The sequence below is a fragment of the Rhopalosiphum maidis genome, chromosome 4, assembly GCF_003676215.2.
Source record: "Rhopalosiphum maidis isolate BTI-1 chromosome 4, ASM367621v3, whole genome shotgun sequence".
NCBI lineage: Eukaryota > Metazoa > Arthropoda > Insecta > Hemiptera > Aphididae > Rhopalosiphum > Rhopalosiphum maidis.
The window spans coordinates 31143491-31164176 of record NC_040880.1 but is presented as its reverse complement, the minus strand read 5'-3'; the positions used below and the strand labels follow the sequence as shown (position 1 = coordinate 31164176).

Sequence of the window (20686 nt, the reverse complement as noted above, 5' to 3'; positions counted from 1 at the left end):
TAAAATAGTAATGAAAAATAATTTTTACAACAAATAATTCATAGAAAGTTGTCACCAAAGGATGACATCCGATTACATTTCTCATTATTTTTACGTGGAAAACGTTACATTTTGTGTTCAGTTTTTATTTTTACTTGTTATAACTTATAATACACATTTTATAATTTTCATAATTTTACAATCTTCACTTTTATTAAGACTGGAATCCTGTCTCCTGTATTGAACAACATAATATACAATACATTCATGTACACGTTTAATGTCAATCGACCTTGCTTTATAACATATATTTTCCGTATATTTGACATGATTAATTCCATTTTATTGTTTTGAAAACAATACAAATTTAAGCTTCGGGTTGCACGAAATGTTGCACATGACACACTACAGTGCAGTTCTACTATACACACTATATTTATTATGTACTTATAAATTACTTAACTTTATACAAATGTGTGTGTGTGTGAAGTTTCCGATTTACCCTTATAAACCATTACTTAGCTACTTCCATTTCCTATTATCTATACAAGAATAACATTTAGCAGGTAAAACTTATATAAAAGCCAACTTTTATATTTAATGCTATCTATCGGCATTCGGTACAATAAAACGTCCAACATGTAGTACCTTATAACTTGTATGTATTAAATGTGCATTCGTGCAGTGTAGTTGTTAAAATTAGTTATAAGTACCGCAAGAAGTATCAAATCTTCTCTCCTTCCGACATCACAACTTTTACTTGAGTATACACGAAAGGCATTCAAATTAGTTTAAAAGATGACAATCGAATTTAAATCGATATGGTCTGTGTTATACGCCATTTAGAACTCGCAATAATTGTTATCTCCGTCTTGTTATTGTCGAACCTACTAAATAATATTGTATAGCACAGTACTTTCAACGTTTCAATATTATTCTAATGTTTTATGTGCTCCAGCTAATATATTTGATTTAATCGCGAATTCGTGAGATATTAGTTGCGTGCCTCGGTCAACCGTACTGTAAGTGGTGTAACATTATATATTGTAAGGCCACGTGATGAGGTAAACAATATAATGATATGCATAATATAATAAAATCATAATCGTCCGGTTATTATATATTGCACCTATATGTGTATAATGTATGTTATTACTGTTATTGAAATTCGGTAAATAGTTTATGCCCGGTAATGTATGTTATTAGTACTTATTACTGCTGTTGAAATTCGGTAAACGGTGTATACGACCGGTATAGGTTAAGTTAGGTCGGGTTAAGTTGTAAACTAGCAATGCGATTTGTATACGTATATATATCGAGTACGGTAATACCTACCCGTGTGTATGCACATTTCATATTGTACGATTTCACGCTTCTTCAGCATGTGCCAATCGCGTGCGCACGCCACACATACAACACAATATAATGTATGTATATATTATTATAATATAGTTTTGTAATTTCGGGTAATTATATATGTCTATTTTTCGATCCAATATATAATGTGCACGTTCCGTAGACAGTATAGGTAGTGCACGCAGCAGACGAAGACGGTTCAACAAGTTTTTCGTTGTTATTTTTTTTTTTTTGTAATAATAATATGATATTACCAATTTTATAATTTTTTTTTCGTCATATTGCTGGTAAGTACACACACACACATTATGTACCTATACTGGCTACCTAGCTGTCTATAGGTACCTGTGTATTATTTTTGACGTAACAGCCGCACGCGTTTGCACAATAGTATACCGTTTCTTGCATATATTATTATTGTACGCGCGTCGTTATCTCTGCGTAATTATCTCGATATACCTAATGATTATATATATATATAATATATTATAATATACTATTATTATTGTACCTATCAAGCGTAATATCGGTGTATCAGTATTATTTTTATTATTAAGTATTTATTACTATTATTATTACTATATTGTCATTGACCGTTGCGCCACGACGACGACGACGACGACTCGTCCAAAATAGTGACAGACGGACGGCCGCGATCCTAATCGCACGTCTATATAACATAGTTTTGCCCTCGAGAGTCAAACGCAGTCGCGTATATCCGCCGACGAAATTCCTTTTGGCGGAGGTGGAAGTGGGCTTATGATGATGCCGTTGCCCACATTACATGATATTGTACATTATAATATAATATTATTATATTGTCTTGCAGCGTGTACCGCATATTATATAGCATTCAAACATATACAGGGTGATTTATTTGATGTGAACCGCTCACTCAGTATCTCGGTTAATCATTTTTTACGATATCTTAAAGTAGTGAATATTATCAAAACAAAAAACTGTTCTAAATTCGGTATTTCTAAATTAGATTTCGAAACTAAAACACTACTATAATATTTCAATAGGCCATCGTTAAAAATACATAAAAATCATGTAAATATAGTTAGGTTATATTGTTATAATAATTAGTCTAATGTACCTACTGTTATTATATATTTCGAAGTTTAAAGTTTATAAACTATGTAAAAACGGATATTTTTTCGATAACACGAAAATAAACCGAGACATCGAATGGCTTTATTAATGGCTTAGGTAATATTAGATACGTTTAAAAAATTCACATTATAGGTTAGTTTAATTTATATATAGACAGCGTGTAAATCCTCTAATATATTAATAATAATTAACAACTTAGGAGGCACGCATACGATTTTTCGATAAAATGAAATTATAGGTAAATTTAAAAAATACTGTATTGCACACATTAAGCGATATCACAACATCATCCTTGGGCACGAAAGACGTAGCATCTATCGTGTGTGGAAAAAAATTAATAAATAATACGATAATAAAAATTTAAAAAAAACACTGGTAAAGGATAGAAAAAATCCATGTATATATAGATAACTCCTATATGTACATATCACAGATTATATTAAGTCCTATAGTGTGCATTATAATAGTAATAATAACAGTAAACGACTGTTGTACAAGAACGTCAAGGTCGGTTAGATTTCCTGCGGTAGTATATATATTATATTATGTAGCGTACCTGCAGTATCGCAGCATCGCGCACATCGGCCCGAGTCGTCGTCGTCGTCTCCGGGTGAAGGACTGACCCCCATCGCAACGAATAAACTAGTAATAACATCATAAATAGAATATATATGTATACAAAATTATAGGCTGGAAAGGGAGTAATGTGTTTTTTTTTTTGCATAATACACCCAAATGCAATTAACTCTTAGAACGAGATTTACGAAATGGGAAAACGTGACAAGAGGTTTGCGCGCACAAAGGAAACGATTCGCTTTATATAATACATAATACATGTATTTAATTCGTGTCAAAAACGCGTAAAAAACGATCGAAAAGAAATTAGATCTCGTGATCGTATATAATACACATATATATTAATATATTATAGTACATATATATATATTATATACGTATAGGACATAGGTAGATACAATAATAGTTATTTACGCGCGCGTGTATGAGTCCTAGTACATGTGCATGTACTTGTGACTTTGAATACTTTGATAGTACTTCTGCACTCATAAATTGTAACATTCGTTACTGCTTACATAGAAATTAGAAACTTTATAAAAAAAAAATATAAACGTTTTATGATTGACCAATGCAACACTCTTTCGGTTCGTCCAAAAATTGTTATAAGGTATTAATGTGACACACAACAGTTTGTTCGATGTTCGACGTTCGTATCAAAAAAAAATACACTTAACAACCATCTTCAAGTCGTACGTTCAAATAAAATACATCATACATACTATAAAAATAAATATTTTAATATAAACTCATCCTTAAAGAATAAAGAAGCACTTCACTAGATAACTAATGTAGTAATTACCCCTCCCCTCCTTCACAATACACATTCTGAGAAGTTCGATAGAAAATGTTGTTTTATTTTTTGCTAACTCCGCGACGACAATACAATACGTATAATAATAATATAATAATGCACTTTCGCTTTGATGATACGTTATATAATAATATAAATGTTTATCGAACGCGCGTAAAAAGTTTCAATAGGTAAGTACCTATTATACACGTGTTAGAAACAAGTACCGCGTTATTATAACTTAATAACTGCAGACGAAAGAGTTAACAAAAGGGAGCTGTTGCAGTGGTATTCTTGATTTTTTTTTTGCTTAATTACAATGGCTATGTAAATTAAAAATATATTTTTAACAATGATCATTAAAACTGTTAATTATTTTATTTATTTTTTTTGAAAAAACGAGAATCGAAGGATAACTCATACTACAATTAGTACAATTTACCGATTTATTCAAAAACTAGAAACGGCATTCAATCGAAATTCGAAACTATAGCGCGATGGAGAGTTTTTAACGAATAATTTTTTTCTTTTATATATTATATTAAATTTGTCTTTGTTTTCATGACATATAGTACGCAAATAAAAGATTTATTTATGTGAACGATTATATTATATAATATACCTACATAGTATTATAAACTTATATTATTAATTATTTCCCAAATATCGGTAAAACTCCATCGCCAATTCTCCGTATTTATAGTTGGGTCGCTGTGCGTTTCCAAAAGTGTAATATAAAATGTGTATAACATAGAGTCGTGTTAAAATCATCTATAACAAATATACGACTGGTATTATATTTGTTTTACCCTGCTGTTTAGTGGGTCATTGAATCAAGTTATTCTTTTAAAATTAAAATATTCCAATGACGACGAGGAGGATCGTCCGTTTAATGAAAACTCAGCAAAACCATGTATCATGTATATGAAATATGTAATAATGTAATCGTAAATGATATTATTTAACTGATGTAGTGATGTATGTCGTCGTAAAATAACAATTTCACAACTCGGCGAATTTAATGGCCGTGGACCGCGGTTGTGAGGTAATCAAGTTATATTTAAATTATAATATATTAAGTGCCTCCCATATAGTCATAATATACACTATACAGCGTCTGTATATATCAGTCGCATATTTGTTTCTTAGGTACCTATAATATGGTTACCAATCATTGCTTCTGAGTTCAGGTGCTTGCCATTATGTATTGAACATGGACCCCATCAACGTATAGTAACGTATCTGTGGAAAGGAGAAGGGTGATGGGGTAATCAGCCCCCTACGAGTTGTATAACATGTGTGCATTGTATTATAAACATGCATTATACTAACTATATTTAAATAAATAAAAATTTCTTATTTTATTTATTACATTTTAAAAATATAAAACAACCTAATTCCTATGTATTAATAAAATTATCGTAGTTGTGACGTTACTTTTTAAGTAATTTTAAGAGTGATGTGAAAATATATTTCGCTACTCCCTCCCCCCCCCCCCGTAAGAAATCCCTAGGTACGCCACTGTCGACGTATCTTTTCAAAAATTATGAATAGGTATATATTGTAAGTATTGATGTATCCATCTACAGTAAAATCCCGTTACAACGAACTCCAGGGGACCGAATTTTTTTTTCGTTACAACGAAATTTCGTTGTAACGAAAAAAAAATAAACTCTTTATAAGTCCTGCTTTTAGGCAGGGAACTTCTATAACTTTCGTTATAACGGGATTTTTCGTTGTATTGGTATTCGTTGTAACGGGAATTTACTGTATATCTATTCTATAGACGTATCTAGTAAATATTTTTATACCTATAGATACTTTTTTTTTTTTTAATATTTTACCGATTACTGATTGCTTGATGGATGATTCTTCTAACAGTTAACAGCAAAAACGCACATGTACTTACCTTCGGAAAGTAACGAATGACTAACGATTCAAAATAGAAACTTTATTTTTACACAATTTTTCATTACAAAATATTTTTCAAAAAAAAAATTATATTTTTATAATTTGTATGTGTTTATCACTGAATTCAAATGCAAAATATTCATTACAGTTATCTCATAGCTTTTATTCAGTGATGAAGTAGGAACTAGAATAACTAGATATACTCAACTACTTATTAACCTAACCAATGGTTACTTACTTGCCCACTTTTTATTATTAATATTTCGTCAAACGTACACAACCGGCGCCGTGGCTTAGTTGGTTAAAGCGCCTGTCTAGTAAACAGGAGATCGGGAGTTCGAATCTCCCCGGAGCCTTTTTAGTTTTTTGCATCATTTTCAATTCGGAATTATTAAAACATTTATATACTAGTCTACTACTACCTACTTTACTAAGCCTGCTATATTGTTTCATATTTGTACAATCTGTGTAGCGCGCTGATTGAATTTATTTTAGCTAAATTATATCCAAATCAGTGCATATAAATAATAATAATCAAATATTTTTCAACGACTATAGAAAAGCAAAATGATAAAAATCTTGCAAAATTTACTTTAAATACATATTATACGTATTATACCATTTATATCAGCCATAGCTTAAATTGTTTTAAAAATGTGTTTTCTCTATACGTGCTTACTGCGTTGTCACGTAATTGGTTTTCACGCAGCTGCGGCATCAGAAGTCCTCCCGAACTGGTGATATAACAACACTGCACATTCGAAATTACTATTGAACGCGAACATAACAATTTATGCGAATTTTAATATACGTTGCGTGCTAATATTTTGAAATGACTATTTCGGTCACGATGTCCAATGTAGGTATGGTATATACCACGAGAATAGAGAATTATCGAATGATGAGCTAGTTTGCGAAGGTACCTATAATATGCTGTACCTATTACACCTTATCGGAAGCGACAAAACAATTGAACCATCATTACATATTTATGTGCGACGTACGTATTATATGGTGATTTTTTTTTACATAATGCACTCAGTTATTGTCAATTTTTGTGTTTTTTTATATAAATATTTTTTAAATTGTATAAAATCAAAGTTACAACATAATTTTTTTACATCAATCCCGTTGTTGTTCTTTTTACCGCAGGGAATTTTTAAGTAAGAAATTAATTGAATTATACCATAATCAAATATAGATACAGAAAAATATTTTATTGTTTATAACTTATAAAACATCTGGTCCATCACCACGCTCCTTATATCTTTTTAATTAAGTTTTTTTGTTTTATTATTATTTAAAAAAATAAAAAATCTTTTTAATCTTTTTTGTACAATTTTTTTAGCAAAATAATATTTTAAATTACATATATAATATTACACAAAAAAAACATTAATAAACATGTAGAGGGGAGATGATTCTACAGATGTAGAAGCCATCAAACTTTTAAGAAGAATTGTTTTTAATAGTAAAGATTTATTTTATATGATAATACAAGACACTAGTGTCTTTTTAATCAGCAGGAGGGGAGATTTCTTAATATTTATTCACCGGTTAACTAACTAAAATATTTGATAATATTATAGATTATAATTTATAACATAATATGACAAACATTGGCTCGATGTTCAAAATTCATCATTGTATAGATCGATATTTTCAGAAAAATATTTATCTTCGAATACACCTATTATATTATACCAAGTGTTCAAGTTTAGAAACTCTTAAGTATTGAATGAATATTTTAAACTTGTAATACCTATATATGAAGCAATAACAGATAACATTGCTGCACATTTATAATTTAAAATATTTAATAACCTCATTAATTGTATTGTGTTATCCATTATTAGTTATAATTAGTCTAATGAGCAATGACCGTTTTCAAACTTATTACACATCCTGTATAAGTAACATTTGCAAAAAAATAAAAATGTTAATATTTTGAATAATAAAAACCTAAAAATATTTTCATGGTTAATAAAATAAAATTAATATATTTTATAGTTGCAAATATTATGTAAGTCAAACCAATGAAATATGTTACTTTAAATTGTATAGGGAAGAGTCTTAATGTCATACGTTAAAGAAAAATCAACTCCTGCGTATTATTAAAAATTATAATATATTATTGGGAATCATGATTCGACATAGACGATGCAAACCTGCAGCTGTAATGCATATACAATAATAATAACAATAATTATTTATGCGTTTTATTAAGTATATGACTTGTGCAATGACTATACACACGTATAGTTGACTAATATATAATTGTAAGTAATAATGATAGATATCGATCTTCGACTTGGAGAAAAACGCCGAGTCGCATAATACCAATGTATATATAATAATGTATATAATACGCAATGTTATACGTATTTCTATATAGTTTACACGTACTTGTATGAGCATAATAATAATAATAATAATATTAGTAATGTAATATATTTGAATATATACCTGCTGCGCGTGCAATATTTTTTTATTCAAACTTTGCAAAACGCGACTGATGAAGTTCAAGTCGAAACGAATCCCGTGTACATAGATGCCTGTATATTATATTCCTCCGGAACAAATCAGAGATTCGTCTCGATGTATTTTTTTTTTTTGCACCTACGCCTAACATAATAATACGTCATATTATCCAGGTGTAATACACGATGATACGCGTCTTAAACGTATCGAATATTATAACAACGCGAAGCTGCTGATGCGACCTGGAATTATAATGGGTTCTCGTCGTTCTCGAACTGTGCCGGTTAAAAGTACGCATACTATCTATCACACGAATCGAAATAAATACATATGCACGAAAGAACAGTGACGTGTTTAAGTGGGAAACGATGCAAGAAGTGGAACTTGGTTTTTTTTATGAATTTACGTTTGTTGCTGTATCTATAAAAAATATTAAAACCATTAAATCAGCAGCATTGGATAAAAAAAATAATATTACTGTTGTACAAAAGTCGAATTTAAAAAAAAATGTAACTGCTCTCCACCTTCTTTTCCGTGCCTCGTCTGCCACTCTCAAATATTACGCGAATATATAATAATTTATACCCGATAGCGCTGACCACAAATTATATAATACGCATTATATATTACTATAGAGTGAGAAATACAAGCAACCCGTCTTAAATATGTTGTTAAATACCGTGCCGTCGTAGACATAAAAACACCGTCTTCGAAAATGTATTAAATAATTTTAATGAACCGATTGTGTCGCATAAAGTATCTATTCAATTATTTTTGGTTTATACCATTAGTACCTTAGTGCCTATATGATTTTTTGATTGTTGATAAGTATTTATGGTATCACCAAGATGAATGACGTCGAGTATCGACAATATTTTTTTTAAGTATTTTCGAGCGTATTACATAATTATACTTAAACTTATATAATATCTATTATAAACGAATCTAATAAGCGGAGCTTGGGGGGGGCTTTGGGGGCTAAGACGCCTACGTTTCTGATTAGCCCCTTCAAATGTATAATTCCTAGTTATATGTACCTACAGTTTATAGTATACTATTTAAAGGGCATAATAACAGTAATTTTTTTTACGTACAATTTAAAATATTATTTAATAAAACAGTTAAAGCTATTTCTTCTACATCAGTTTTTTTATTTTACTGTTTATTTTTGTATATGTAGTAATATATGCGTTACATTAATACATTTTAGTTTATTTTTTATATTTGTATTGAAATGTAATTGGCTGCCACACGCTGAGCGCTGGCTGATTTTTATTTTTTTGCTTTTACAATACATAAACAAGATTATTTCTAACAAAATAGGAAGTTATTAATAATAATTTTCATTTCGTAATTGGGGACTTGAACCCTTCACCCCCCCCCCCAATTAAATTTATCAAGCTCCGCCAATGCATGGATTATATCATAGTATATCGAGTATGGAATATAATATACTAAGTATATGCAGAAATAAATATCACATATAACATATGACATATTATATGTATATAATGTATATATTCGCACACTAGACTGTCACGAGCAGTAAGAATTGAATTAGATTAAATTATAGGTATTTATAATGACCTTTCTCGTGAATCAATGTTCGGCAGGCAAAACGAAAGACTATTGAAATACATCTGTATAAAAAGATATACTGCAGTGCTCTGCTGCTGCTATTACGAATACATATATAATTGTACACCACGGCATAATACAAATAATAAATTATTGTCTGACGTAGTAACGTATCATTATTTTAATAGCACGTGAAAGCCACAAAGCTCTATATATGCAATATATATTATTACATATTAATATATTATTGTTGGTACTCTTCAAACATAATATACTTGTACCTATACCCACAATTGAAAAAGAAATATTTTCCATATTTATAATTCACTCACAAACCTTCCAAAGACTATCTCAAATCTATTTATATATAACATAATTTAGATTATAGTAATTCAAACAGTACCTATACTTCAAAAGTCTCGTAATACCCATTAGAGCCTAAATATCTTTAAAATATCTTTCTTTTTTTTTTTACCATGACATTTGATTAGCATTCTACTATAGATGTCTATTGAAAAATCCACATTTAAATCGATCTGTTGATTTGTCACGGATGATCCACGCTTTGAGCGATACACTGATTGTTTATAAAGTACTTAGGGGACGTGTTGATATCACATATAGCTGTCTTAATAACTGCAAGTCCTGAATAGCATTATAATATAATATCGTCATATCTATATATATATATATATATATATACTGTCGTCCGTCGTCAAAATCATTTGCCGAAATTTCTAAAGAGGTAAATCCCCCGATCGAAATACACCCATCCACTTTTATAAAAGTAATATTATATTAAATATAATAACCGTTATACATGTATTATATATATATATACATAGTGTATAATATACGTCGTCGTCTTCGTTGTCGTTGTTATACACTGCAGTTATTGCAAACGATTACGTGACTTGACAATAGAAAAATCGTGAAGCACGCTATTTTAAACGGCTGTATTATTTCGACAAGTTCCTCCGGCGTCCGTCACGACGAACCTGCAACTGCAGCCAAGTATCTTCCAAAATATACCTACTCGCGATTGTTATGCAAATCCGTCACCGCGCAGCCAGTGTCCATTAGCGGTCGAATATGTTTTAATGACACGTGAATAATAATAAGTATATGATCATGAATTCCCTCTTAAACGTCGTGCACAGTCACGCGGTGTATCGGATAAAAAATTTAAAAATAATAAAAGTAAATTTGTGTACAGTATTATAGTTCATTTCATGTATTATTTTTTTCATGTAAATCAAAAACCTTGTGTACTAAATAAACTAAAATAACTTAAAAACTATAAGCTGACCAATTATTATTATATTCACACTGTGTCTGACACTATAGTGACACTTGAACACTAATTCTATAGACAATCTGGTCAATATTTTATAATAATGTTTTAATAGTGTTTAATAGTAGATAACAATATTGATGCTAATCGCTTATTTTAGGAAGACTAAAAATACTGACAGCCGATAGGTATACCTTTAAACGGTATGTTCATGGGGACCAAATAAATAACTAACACGTGTAATAATAATAAGAATGATTCATCTTATAACAATAATAACATACCATCATTATTCCCTTTAATATTAAATATTTTCAAATTAAGATTTTATTATAATATTTTTTAATTTAGTACCTGTTATATTTGGAATTTTTTTAATATTATTATAAAAATGACAATAAAGCAGATTAATATTAATCACTATAATTTTAAAATTATCTTAGTCCCAACATCGTCTAAACCTATTATTATAGACCTATTAGACCTATTGTTATTATAATACACAAATTATATAACTTAAACACACTCATTAGAAATCTCAAAAAAAGCATTAGAAAAAAAGAATTTTATATATCCACATGACACTAGCATTTACTGTAGCTAAAAAATAAAAATCCAAGAATTTGAAAATATAATATAATATTATGATAATGATTTTGCATAAAATATGTATAGGTAAATATTTATTATAAATATCCATGACGCGAAAGGCGTAACCGTTTGGTGATATATTTTAAGTATTATATGAACTTGTTTTCTTTAGAATTTACTTGTCAAATATTATTTTCTCTTTTTCAATTAAAGGCTAAAGTATATGAAAATATATCACTTGAGTATATTTAAAAATTCTAAAAATCATTATTTGGATAAATTCATTATTGAAAGGAAAAAAGGGCTTGACTAAACACTCAATACATAATATTCCTCATCATATTATAAATTTGCGTTTCATGTGAACTAGGATTTTTACGTTTATCAAGAACACAATCTAACAGATTTTACATTATGATGGTAGATAATCGTAATAATTCTCATTCAGTGACTTATAAAAATGTAACGGGGATTTTTACGTAACATCGCCTGTAGGAAGGACGGCTAGACAGTAGACACACGCCATGTAAATACATTGAAAATATAAGTAATTTTTTATAATGTTGTAATAATTCTGTTATTAAAACGTATTAAATTGATCATTTTTGTTAGCTTCCGTCATTTATTTTATTAAATAACATGAATATGAAACAAGTTACAAAGAAATATAAACCTACGCGCAATCGTAACGATTGTGTTTAGATTTATAATAATATTAAAGATTTGATGATAGTAAAAATTATTTTTTGAAAGTACATAATAATATATAAATATTTGTTCTAAATAATCGATGTTATATTCTGCAGTATTATTATCTAAACAAAATTATTGGTAAAAATTGACCAAAATTAAAATGATGAAAAAACAACAGTAAACAATTTAAAAATGACTATTATTTTGTACCTATTATACTATATTATTCTAAATTTAATTAAATAATTATTGGTATAAGTACTTAATATATTTGCAAGATGCACAATGGATGAACTTCATGAACCGACTTTATTATACATATTTTTAAAATAATAATATATATTATATAGATTAAATTTTTACTATGTTTACTTTATAGTACAACGTTAAAAAAAGTGTCATCCTATTTTATAATCATATATACCATTGAAAATTATAAGTGTATATGATAAATTTATAATATCTATTACATGAAGTAGAGAATAAACTTTTTTAATATTATTAATGCTTTAATAATTTTATTTTATTAAGTTAGGTTTGACAATATTCTGTTTGAGTTGTTTTATACTAGTGTGTCTATCAATCTATCATACCTATTCATATTTGTGTACAAAAATAAATATTGAAAATACCTGAAGTAATTTTATATTATCCAGAATAAATTATGATAATACAGTATATAGGTATTAAATTTAAGATTCTTAAAATGTAATATTAATTTGAATTTTATAGCTGAATGCCTGAATATTAAGACAAATGTTCATAATTGTATACAAGTTATGCGTAATTTATATTCTATCATCAGGCTTACAATATTTGAATAATAAGAATAATATGAATAAATTAAGAATGATTAGTCCAAATTATTTTCAGTGATGTTATGCTTATACTTAATATTATGTAGTTAAAGTAATTCTTTAAGTTTGTGTTCAAATAAAAAAATGAAGTATACAATATTTTAGTAAGTACTATAGACTGCTATATAGTGCTATGAAATGAATAATTACCATTAAAAAGTATCTATAGGTAGTGTCAGTGGCGGCTCGTGTGTATGTGCACAAGTGCACGTGCACTACCTACCTAAACTCAAGAAAAATTGAAAACAAATCATAATAATACAACTAAGTACCTGTAATGTAATAAGAATTATTTTCAAAATATAAAAATATAAATTCAGAGTATTATGAAAATAATAATATTATAATATTATGTATTTATGTTTAATATTTGGATTGGGTTATTTCGACTGCTAAATGGCTGTCCGCGACGGAACGGTATCGGCGTGTATTATTATAGTAGTGCAGTTGTGCACACAATCATTGTGCACATTTGTACAGTGTAAAAATTGAAGCAAGTCGATACACGCAGCCCGCGTTGTAATGGAGTTGGTGTGCACATTTGTTTGTGTGCACATAACCAATTAAATTATTTTCAGCGAATTATTTTCGACGTCGCCGCGTCGCTGAGCGTCGGCATCGGCATTATTATGTTATTATAGTTTATTTTTACTCTCATTAATTTATTATATTATTTCGATTATCAGCTGATAATATTAGCTAGTCGATCATTATCGGAAATTCAAAACATTATTAATCGTGACCATCGTGTTTCTGTTTATTATCGACGACCGACATTAACGTATATTAATATATTATTACTCGTGTATTTGTTTTCAATTTTTAAAATGAACTCAGTACAGCAATTAATACTGCAATGTAATTTTTCATCAATCTCGTTGGAGAAAAAGATGGAAATAAAAAATAAAGGTAGGCCTACTCCAGATTTAAATATTAAACAAATTACTAAATGTAAAACGAGAGATTATGTAAGACAATTTAAAAATGATATATATAAAACTAATGACTGGATTTGTGGTTGTTCAGAAACAAATCGTTTGTATTGTTTCCCCTGTCTACTTTTTGGTCAAAAATCTAATGATGCCGCTTGGGTAAAGAATGGAATAAACGATTTAATTCATTTAACTTCTAAAATCAAAACACACGAAAAATCAATGACACACATAAATTCTCAATTAAATTTAAAACTATTAGGGAAACAAGACATAAGACAACAACTTTCTAGTGCATATCGGTTGAATATCAAACAATACAATGAAAAAATAAGTCATAATCGTTATATATTGAATAAAATCATAAATTGTATTAAATTTTGTGGAGCATTTGAGCTTGCACTCCGAGGTCACGATGAAAAATCAAATTCAGAGAATCCCGGCGTATTTCGAGGTCTTATAAACTTTAGTTCAGAGTTAGATTCGGTACTAAAATGTCATATTGAGAACTCTTCGGTATTTAAAGGTTTATCCAAATCAATCCAAAATGATTTACTAGAATGTTGTTTAGCTGTATGTCAACAAAGAATTAAAAATGAAATAAAACAAGCAGAATATATTTCTGTAATGGCTGACGAAACAACTGACGTATCTGCTCAGTTTCAATTGTCAATAATATTTAGATATTTACTATCGGATGGAACACCAGTAGAAAGATTTTGGGTATTTTTCAATCCTACTGGACACGATGCGAAATCGTTGTCTGAATGTATAATATTTAATTTGGAAAAAGTCCTAGAGTCACCAGATATGTTGATTTGTCAGAGTTACGACGGCGCAAACGTGATGAGTGGACGTCTCAATGGTGTAAAAAAAATAATAAACAATAGCTATAAAAATGCACATTTCATACATTGTTATGCTCATCAGCTTAATTTAATTTTAATTCAAGCAACTTCACAAAATCGTGAGATAAGAATTTTTTTTTCAAACCTAACTGATATAACCAATTTTTTTTCCAACAGTCCGCAGCGGGTTACGGTTTTAGATAAAATTGTTAAACACAGAGTTCCTCGATCATCTAATACTAGATGGAATTTTAAAAGTCGAATAGTAAATACTGTGTATGAGAATCTTGAGTCGTTAATTGAATGTATGAAAGAAATTGAATCAACATTCAATCAAACCATAGCAATTAATCAAGCTGGAGCTTTGCATCGGATGTTAATTGACGATAGATTTATATTTTGGTTAAGAGTGTTTCATTCTTTAATGCCTCATGTTGATATTTTATATAATCAACTACAAAAACCAACTATGGATCCTGTAGAACTTTCAAAGGCAATTTTTCGGTTCGAAGAAAATATATTAAAAGAAAGACAGAATATTGATAACATCTTTGAAACTTCTCAAAATCATCCAACGAAAAAACGAAAACATGATGATACTATTGAAACAAGAAAAATCGCTGCAAAAGAAGTATGTGACATTTTTATTGTCAACGTTAAAGAACGGTTTGATTATAAAAACCACTTAAATGCTTCGCACCTATTTTTATCTACCAAATTTCTTATGTACGAAAATAACTTCCCAGGTGACCATTTTAATAAAACAATTGAAGCATATCCTTTTTTGGATGTTACTAAACTTAAAACTGAACTACAACTGTTCTACAAAAGAACCGATTTCCGTGATATCAATTCATCAGTTCATTTATTGAAATTTATAATTGAAAATAATTTAATACATATATTTTCTGAAAGCTACAAACTTTTAAAAATAATTTCAACTATTCCAATGACTACAGCTGAAGCCGAAAGGTCGTTTTCTACATTGAAACGTATTAAAACATTTTTGAGAAATTCAATGACAGAAGATCGACTTACAGCACTAGCTATGTTATCGATCGAAAAACGGATGATCAACAACATTCCAAACTTCAACGAAGAAGTAATAAACAGATTTGCAGAAAAAAAAGAGAGGAGAATCGATTTAACATATAAATATGTACCTGAAATATAATAATTTGTATCTACTTTGTCATAGTTTTTTACCTGAAAATGTATTATTACTATTATTATTATTATGTATTTACTATTATTATAGGTACTTGACACTTGTAAAAATAGGTATAAGCAAAAGAAAAAGTAATTTGTAAATAACTAAAATTTGTAAACAATATTATTTAATACAATTTATAATATATATATATATATTATATTGGTTATATTTTTTTTGGATGTGCACTACTTCATTAAAAACCCACGAGCCGCCACTGGGTAGTGTAATATTTTATGTAGCAGTGGTGTAGCTATAGTGGGACTGAAGTGACCACAGTTCAGACCAAAACTTCAAAAAAATGTAAATATGTTCTCAATGTTTTGTGAAGATATTATGTAAGGCTAGTAAGTTGTCCCCGTGCACTTCGTTGCCCGTACAAAAATGCTTCCATGTTAAATTTGGTTGCCTAATGGTAACATTTAGCGTAACGCGTGTGGATAAATAATAGTTTTGGTTTTCTGATTTAATGTATATAGATGATATCAACTTTACATAAATGGCGTCCAGGCAAATTTTTTGATCATTTAAAAGTAGTATTTTTTAAAAATTATTCCGAAGTATGCTTTTTCATTTAAAAAACCGAATAACGATTGAATTAGTGGTTTCCGAGATTAGTATCTAAGATTCACACGCCTGCTATTATGTTTAAGGCATAACTGTCAACATTTCCTAGAATTCGATTGCAGCACCACCTATACCGGGTCCAATTGTGAATCTTAACCATACAGGGACCCACTCAAACACACGCATAAAAAATGTCATTAAAATCGGTCTAGCCGTTTAGAAAAAGTTTAATGACATTCTCACGAACAGAGGAATTACATTTATAAATTATAACGATATTAAAATAAAATTGTAATTTGTGTGAAGGTTTCTGTTAAGTCTAAAATATTATATGTATACAATATACCTACGAGTTACGACATTAACATTACAAACTTATGAGATTATAGGTAAGCCTCCTCCACATAACAACCCTCCTACCCCCCAAAAAAATTATGGATATGCGATTAAGTGTTAGTTGTAAGTATACCTATATAGGGGTGGCCAACTTGCGTCTCGCGAGCCGCATGAGGTTCTCGTCATCGTCAGATGCGGCTCGCGTCTTATTAATTATAAAATTAAAATTTACTTGTTATAATATAAAAATTAACAATAATAATATAATATATTATTTATTATTATTTAAAATTTTGGCTCTTGGTATCATTATATTTAGACATGTGGCCCGCGAAACCATTCATGTACCGCCCCTGCTATGTATTATGCGTATATTATAAAAGTAATATTTATATATTCAAGTTTATGAATTTTTTTATCTAAATCATTATACCTATATATAAATATATTTTTAATTTTTATAGATATACCACAATAAAAGTGTTTTTCTATATTATATAATATATATATATAAATATAATTTAAATCGATTACATGAGAGTATGAGATAAAGCAAACTCTAATCCACAATGAAATATATTTACAACATTTTCCATTTAATACCAGGATTATGTTCAATGAATAGTTTTCTTTAACTATATTATTAATTAATTATTTGTAATTTGAATCTTTCGTAGTATATAGCTACTTAAACTATGGGTATAAACACTATAAACACAAAATGCATTTTGTGCAAATAGAAATATAACTGTTTACTTAACTCGTACTTACTTGATATATGTGTGTACCCTGTAGTTATTACATATTATTTAGTCCGGTGATGATCTTTCCGCTGGTAGGAACGCCAAACGTTTCGCACGCACTGCAGATCCCGATACATTTTTGTTTATCTATCGCAAAATATTTCGAAACTTTAAAATGAAAAACAGCATAATATATGTTTTCAAACAAAAACTCATGTACGGATAGAAAATAAAATAATAAAAACAAAACTAATGCTGAACGGTTTTTGGCGTTTTGCCGGTCTGTGAGTCATCGGGACACTGTAGAGACGGCGGTGGCGACGACGACTACAACCGACCGGGAAGTGAAGACGAAAGGCGGGCCGCCAGTCCACACACTCTCTTTTGGCCGGTGAAAGTGGTTTGCTGTTAGCAGATGTACCATACGTAATTATAACTGACAATAATCGGAAACACAGCTGATATGATTTATAACGTGTATGGAGTAGCTAAAAAAACGTTTTATATTGATAATTTATTTTTATCTTATTTTATTCAAATTGCTTACTAAAATAATGTGACATATCATAATTAATAAACATGCAGTTGGGGACGACGTTGGAATATTGTAGTCTGTAGATACTTATACTAACCTAACCTATACTGATACTGTATAAGTACCATATTTTTGAATATATTTCAAGTCACGTATATAACATATGGTGGCCGCACTTTGGCCGTAAAACTATACGTGCATAAATAGAGAACCTCGCAGTATCGACTGTTTAATATTTTTACGTGGTATAGTAACTAAATGTTGTCCATCTCTGGCATGATAACACAGTGTATCAGAGACAGATTAATATACCAAATCGGAGAGTATGAGAAGATTTTTGTATTAATAATATCAGACAATAAGATATATTTTAGTTATACGGAGAACAGTTTAACGAATATTGAAATAAAATGTTATAGGTATTATATATTTTATTTTACTGATGAGTGATGACCATTATGGTAAGCGGTAGCACGGATCAAGAGATAAAACGAGATTAGTACACGTATATATTGTATTTTATGGAGCAGGCCGGAGGATTATCACTATAGATTGTATTATTAAGTAATTAAAAAGAGTTATATGGCTACGATGTGCTGTCATATGCTATGATGATAGTGCGGCTGTGATATATGTATATTATAATACAGGAGAGTCTCACTTATCCGGTCATTGCTAGTTCGGACATCCGGATAATCCAGACAATTTGTACTTCGTACTTTGGTATTTATATATAAACATACACATAAATATTATATAAAAATAACTTATGTCAACGTCGATTATTATCTATGTTATCTACTATAAGAAGTATTATATTATTAATACATAATTGATATATATCTATATTCTTAGATACATATGTACTTATTTACAGCATAACTGTACGAAATTGGAATTATCTAATGAAGTCTATACCGGCACGTGGCCTACGTGTTTTTCGGGAAATACCCATGTATGTGTAGTTATGTAGTTGATTATGTAATGTGTAGTGTAAAATAAATCAATACATTTTGAATGTTTATAAATTAGGTGTTTTTTTTAATATTTATAACATAAGTTGAAAAAAAAACGTCATTCCGTTTAATCCGGATAGATTCCGGATAGATTCTGGTCTCAACAAGTCTTGATCAAAGGGACTATACTGTAATAAAATATATAATAACGTAATGATATTGCACAACATTACAATAGCCCTTATTGCTTTTATTTAAAATTTTATGTATATATATTTTTTTTTTGAATTGATATTGTTAATAATTTAATTTTTATTTTATCAAATAGTATCTTTACCATAGGTATCGTAAATATAATATTTAATCATAATCATAATCAATTCTTCGTCTTGCTCCCATTTTCAGTTTTAGCAATAGCCAAAAGGTACGTTATTACAATAAAATATATCAACATTTCAAACTTTATCTTCTGTAATTTTTCCAAAATATGTTTGGTGACGGCTGAACTAAAATTTATTTTAAATTCTGTATTATATTTTGCTGTTTTTTCTCATGAATGTCCAACGAAAAACGCTGAAAACCGCTTTAAAACATTTGTGACCACAGGCTAGTATAAAGTAAAAATATGAAAAACACTGGAACAATATAATATACATATATATAGTATACTTACCTACTCGCATAGTCGTTTATTATCTGAACATCTGACCACTCACAAATTGCAATTCACTTCCAATATCAGACTATACGTTTGAATATCGAAACCGGAAAACGCAACCGGATTCATACGTAATGCCATAATAATATATAATAATACTATATATCGTTGGCCGCCCGCTAACTACTATAGTACTATTCCACATATTGTGTGTAATGTGTATAAACTGTTCTAGGGAAAACGTAAAAATTATATTTAAATTTATTTATAAAAAATACTGCAATCATATATTTGTATTATATGCCTTTAAATCTTTAATACATAAAATTAAAAACAATATGCGCTAGAAAAAATAATAAATAACTTTATTTCAACAATAATAACGATGATTTAAAATTGAAATATCAGTTAATAATATGCTAATGGCATACTTTATAAATCATAAATGGCTGGGCTGTGAGTATTTCATAATGAAAAATACAGTATTATAATAAAAGTAAAAGTGTTATTAAAAATAAAACATAAGATCGAAATTAAACATATTTTAAGTGAAAAAATATAGTATTAAAATATAATCATCTATATAATAAAATAAGTTTATTTATTAATTATTAATTATTACTAAAATAAGATAAATTAATTTTTAATATAGTACAAATTTCATAAAATACAAACAATA

General features: G+C 28.8%; 1 protein-coding gene and 1 non-coding gene across 2 annotated transcripts in view; one reads left to right on the top strand and one right to left on the bottom strand.

The window, feature by feature from the left end:
• Nucleotides 1-18161, bottom strand: part of LOC113548097 (dual oxidase maturation factor 1) — a 64285-nt gene extending 46124 nt beyond the window's left edge. The window contains exon 1 of the mRNA XM_026948771.1: nucleotides 17887-18161. The gene's annotated coding sequence lies outside the window, so the exon portion shown is untranslated. The remainder of the gene's footprint in view (nucleotides 1-17886) is intronic.
• Nucleotides 6011-6084, top strand: Trnat-agu. The gene has a single exon. It is a non-coding gene; the product is annotated as a tRNA-Thr (tRNA).
• Nucleotides 18162-20686: the final 2525 nt, after the last annotated feature.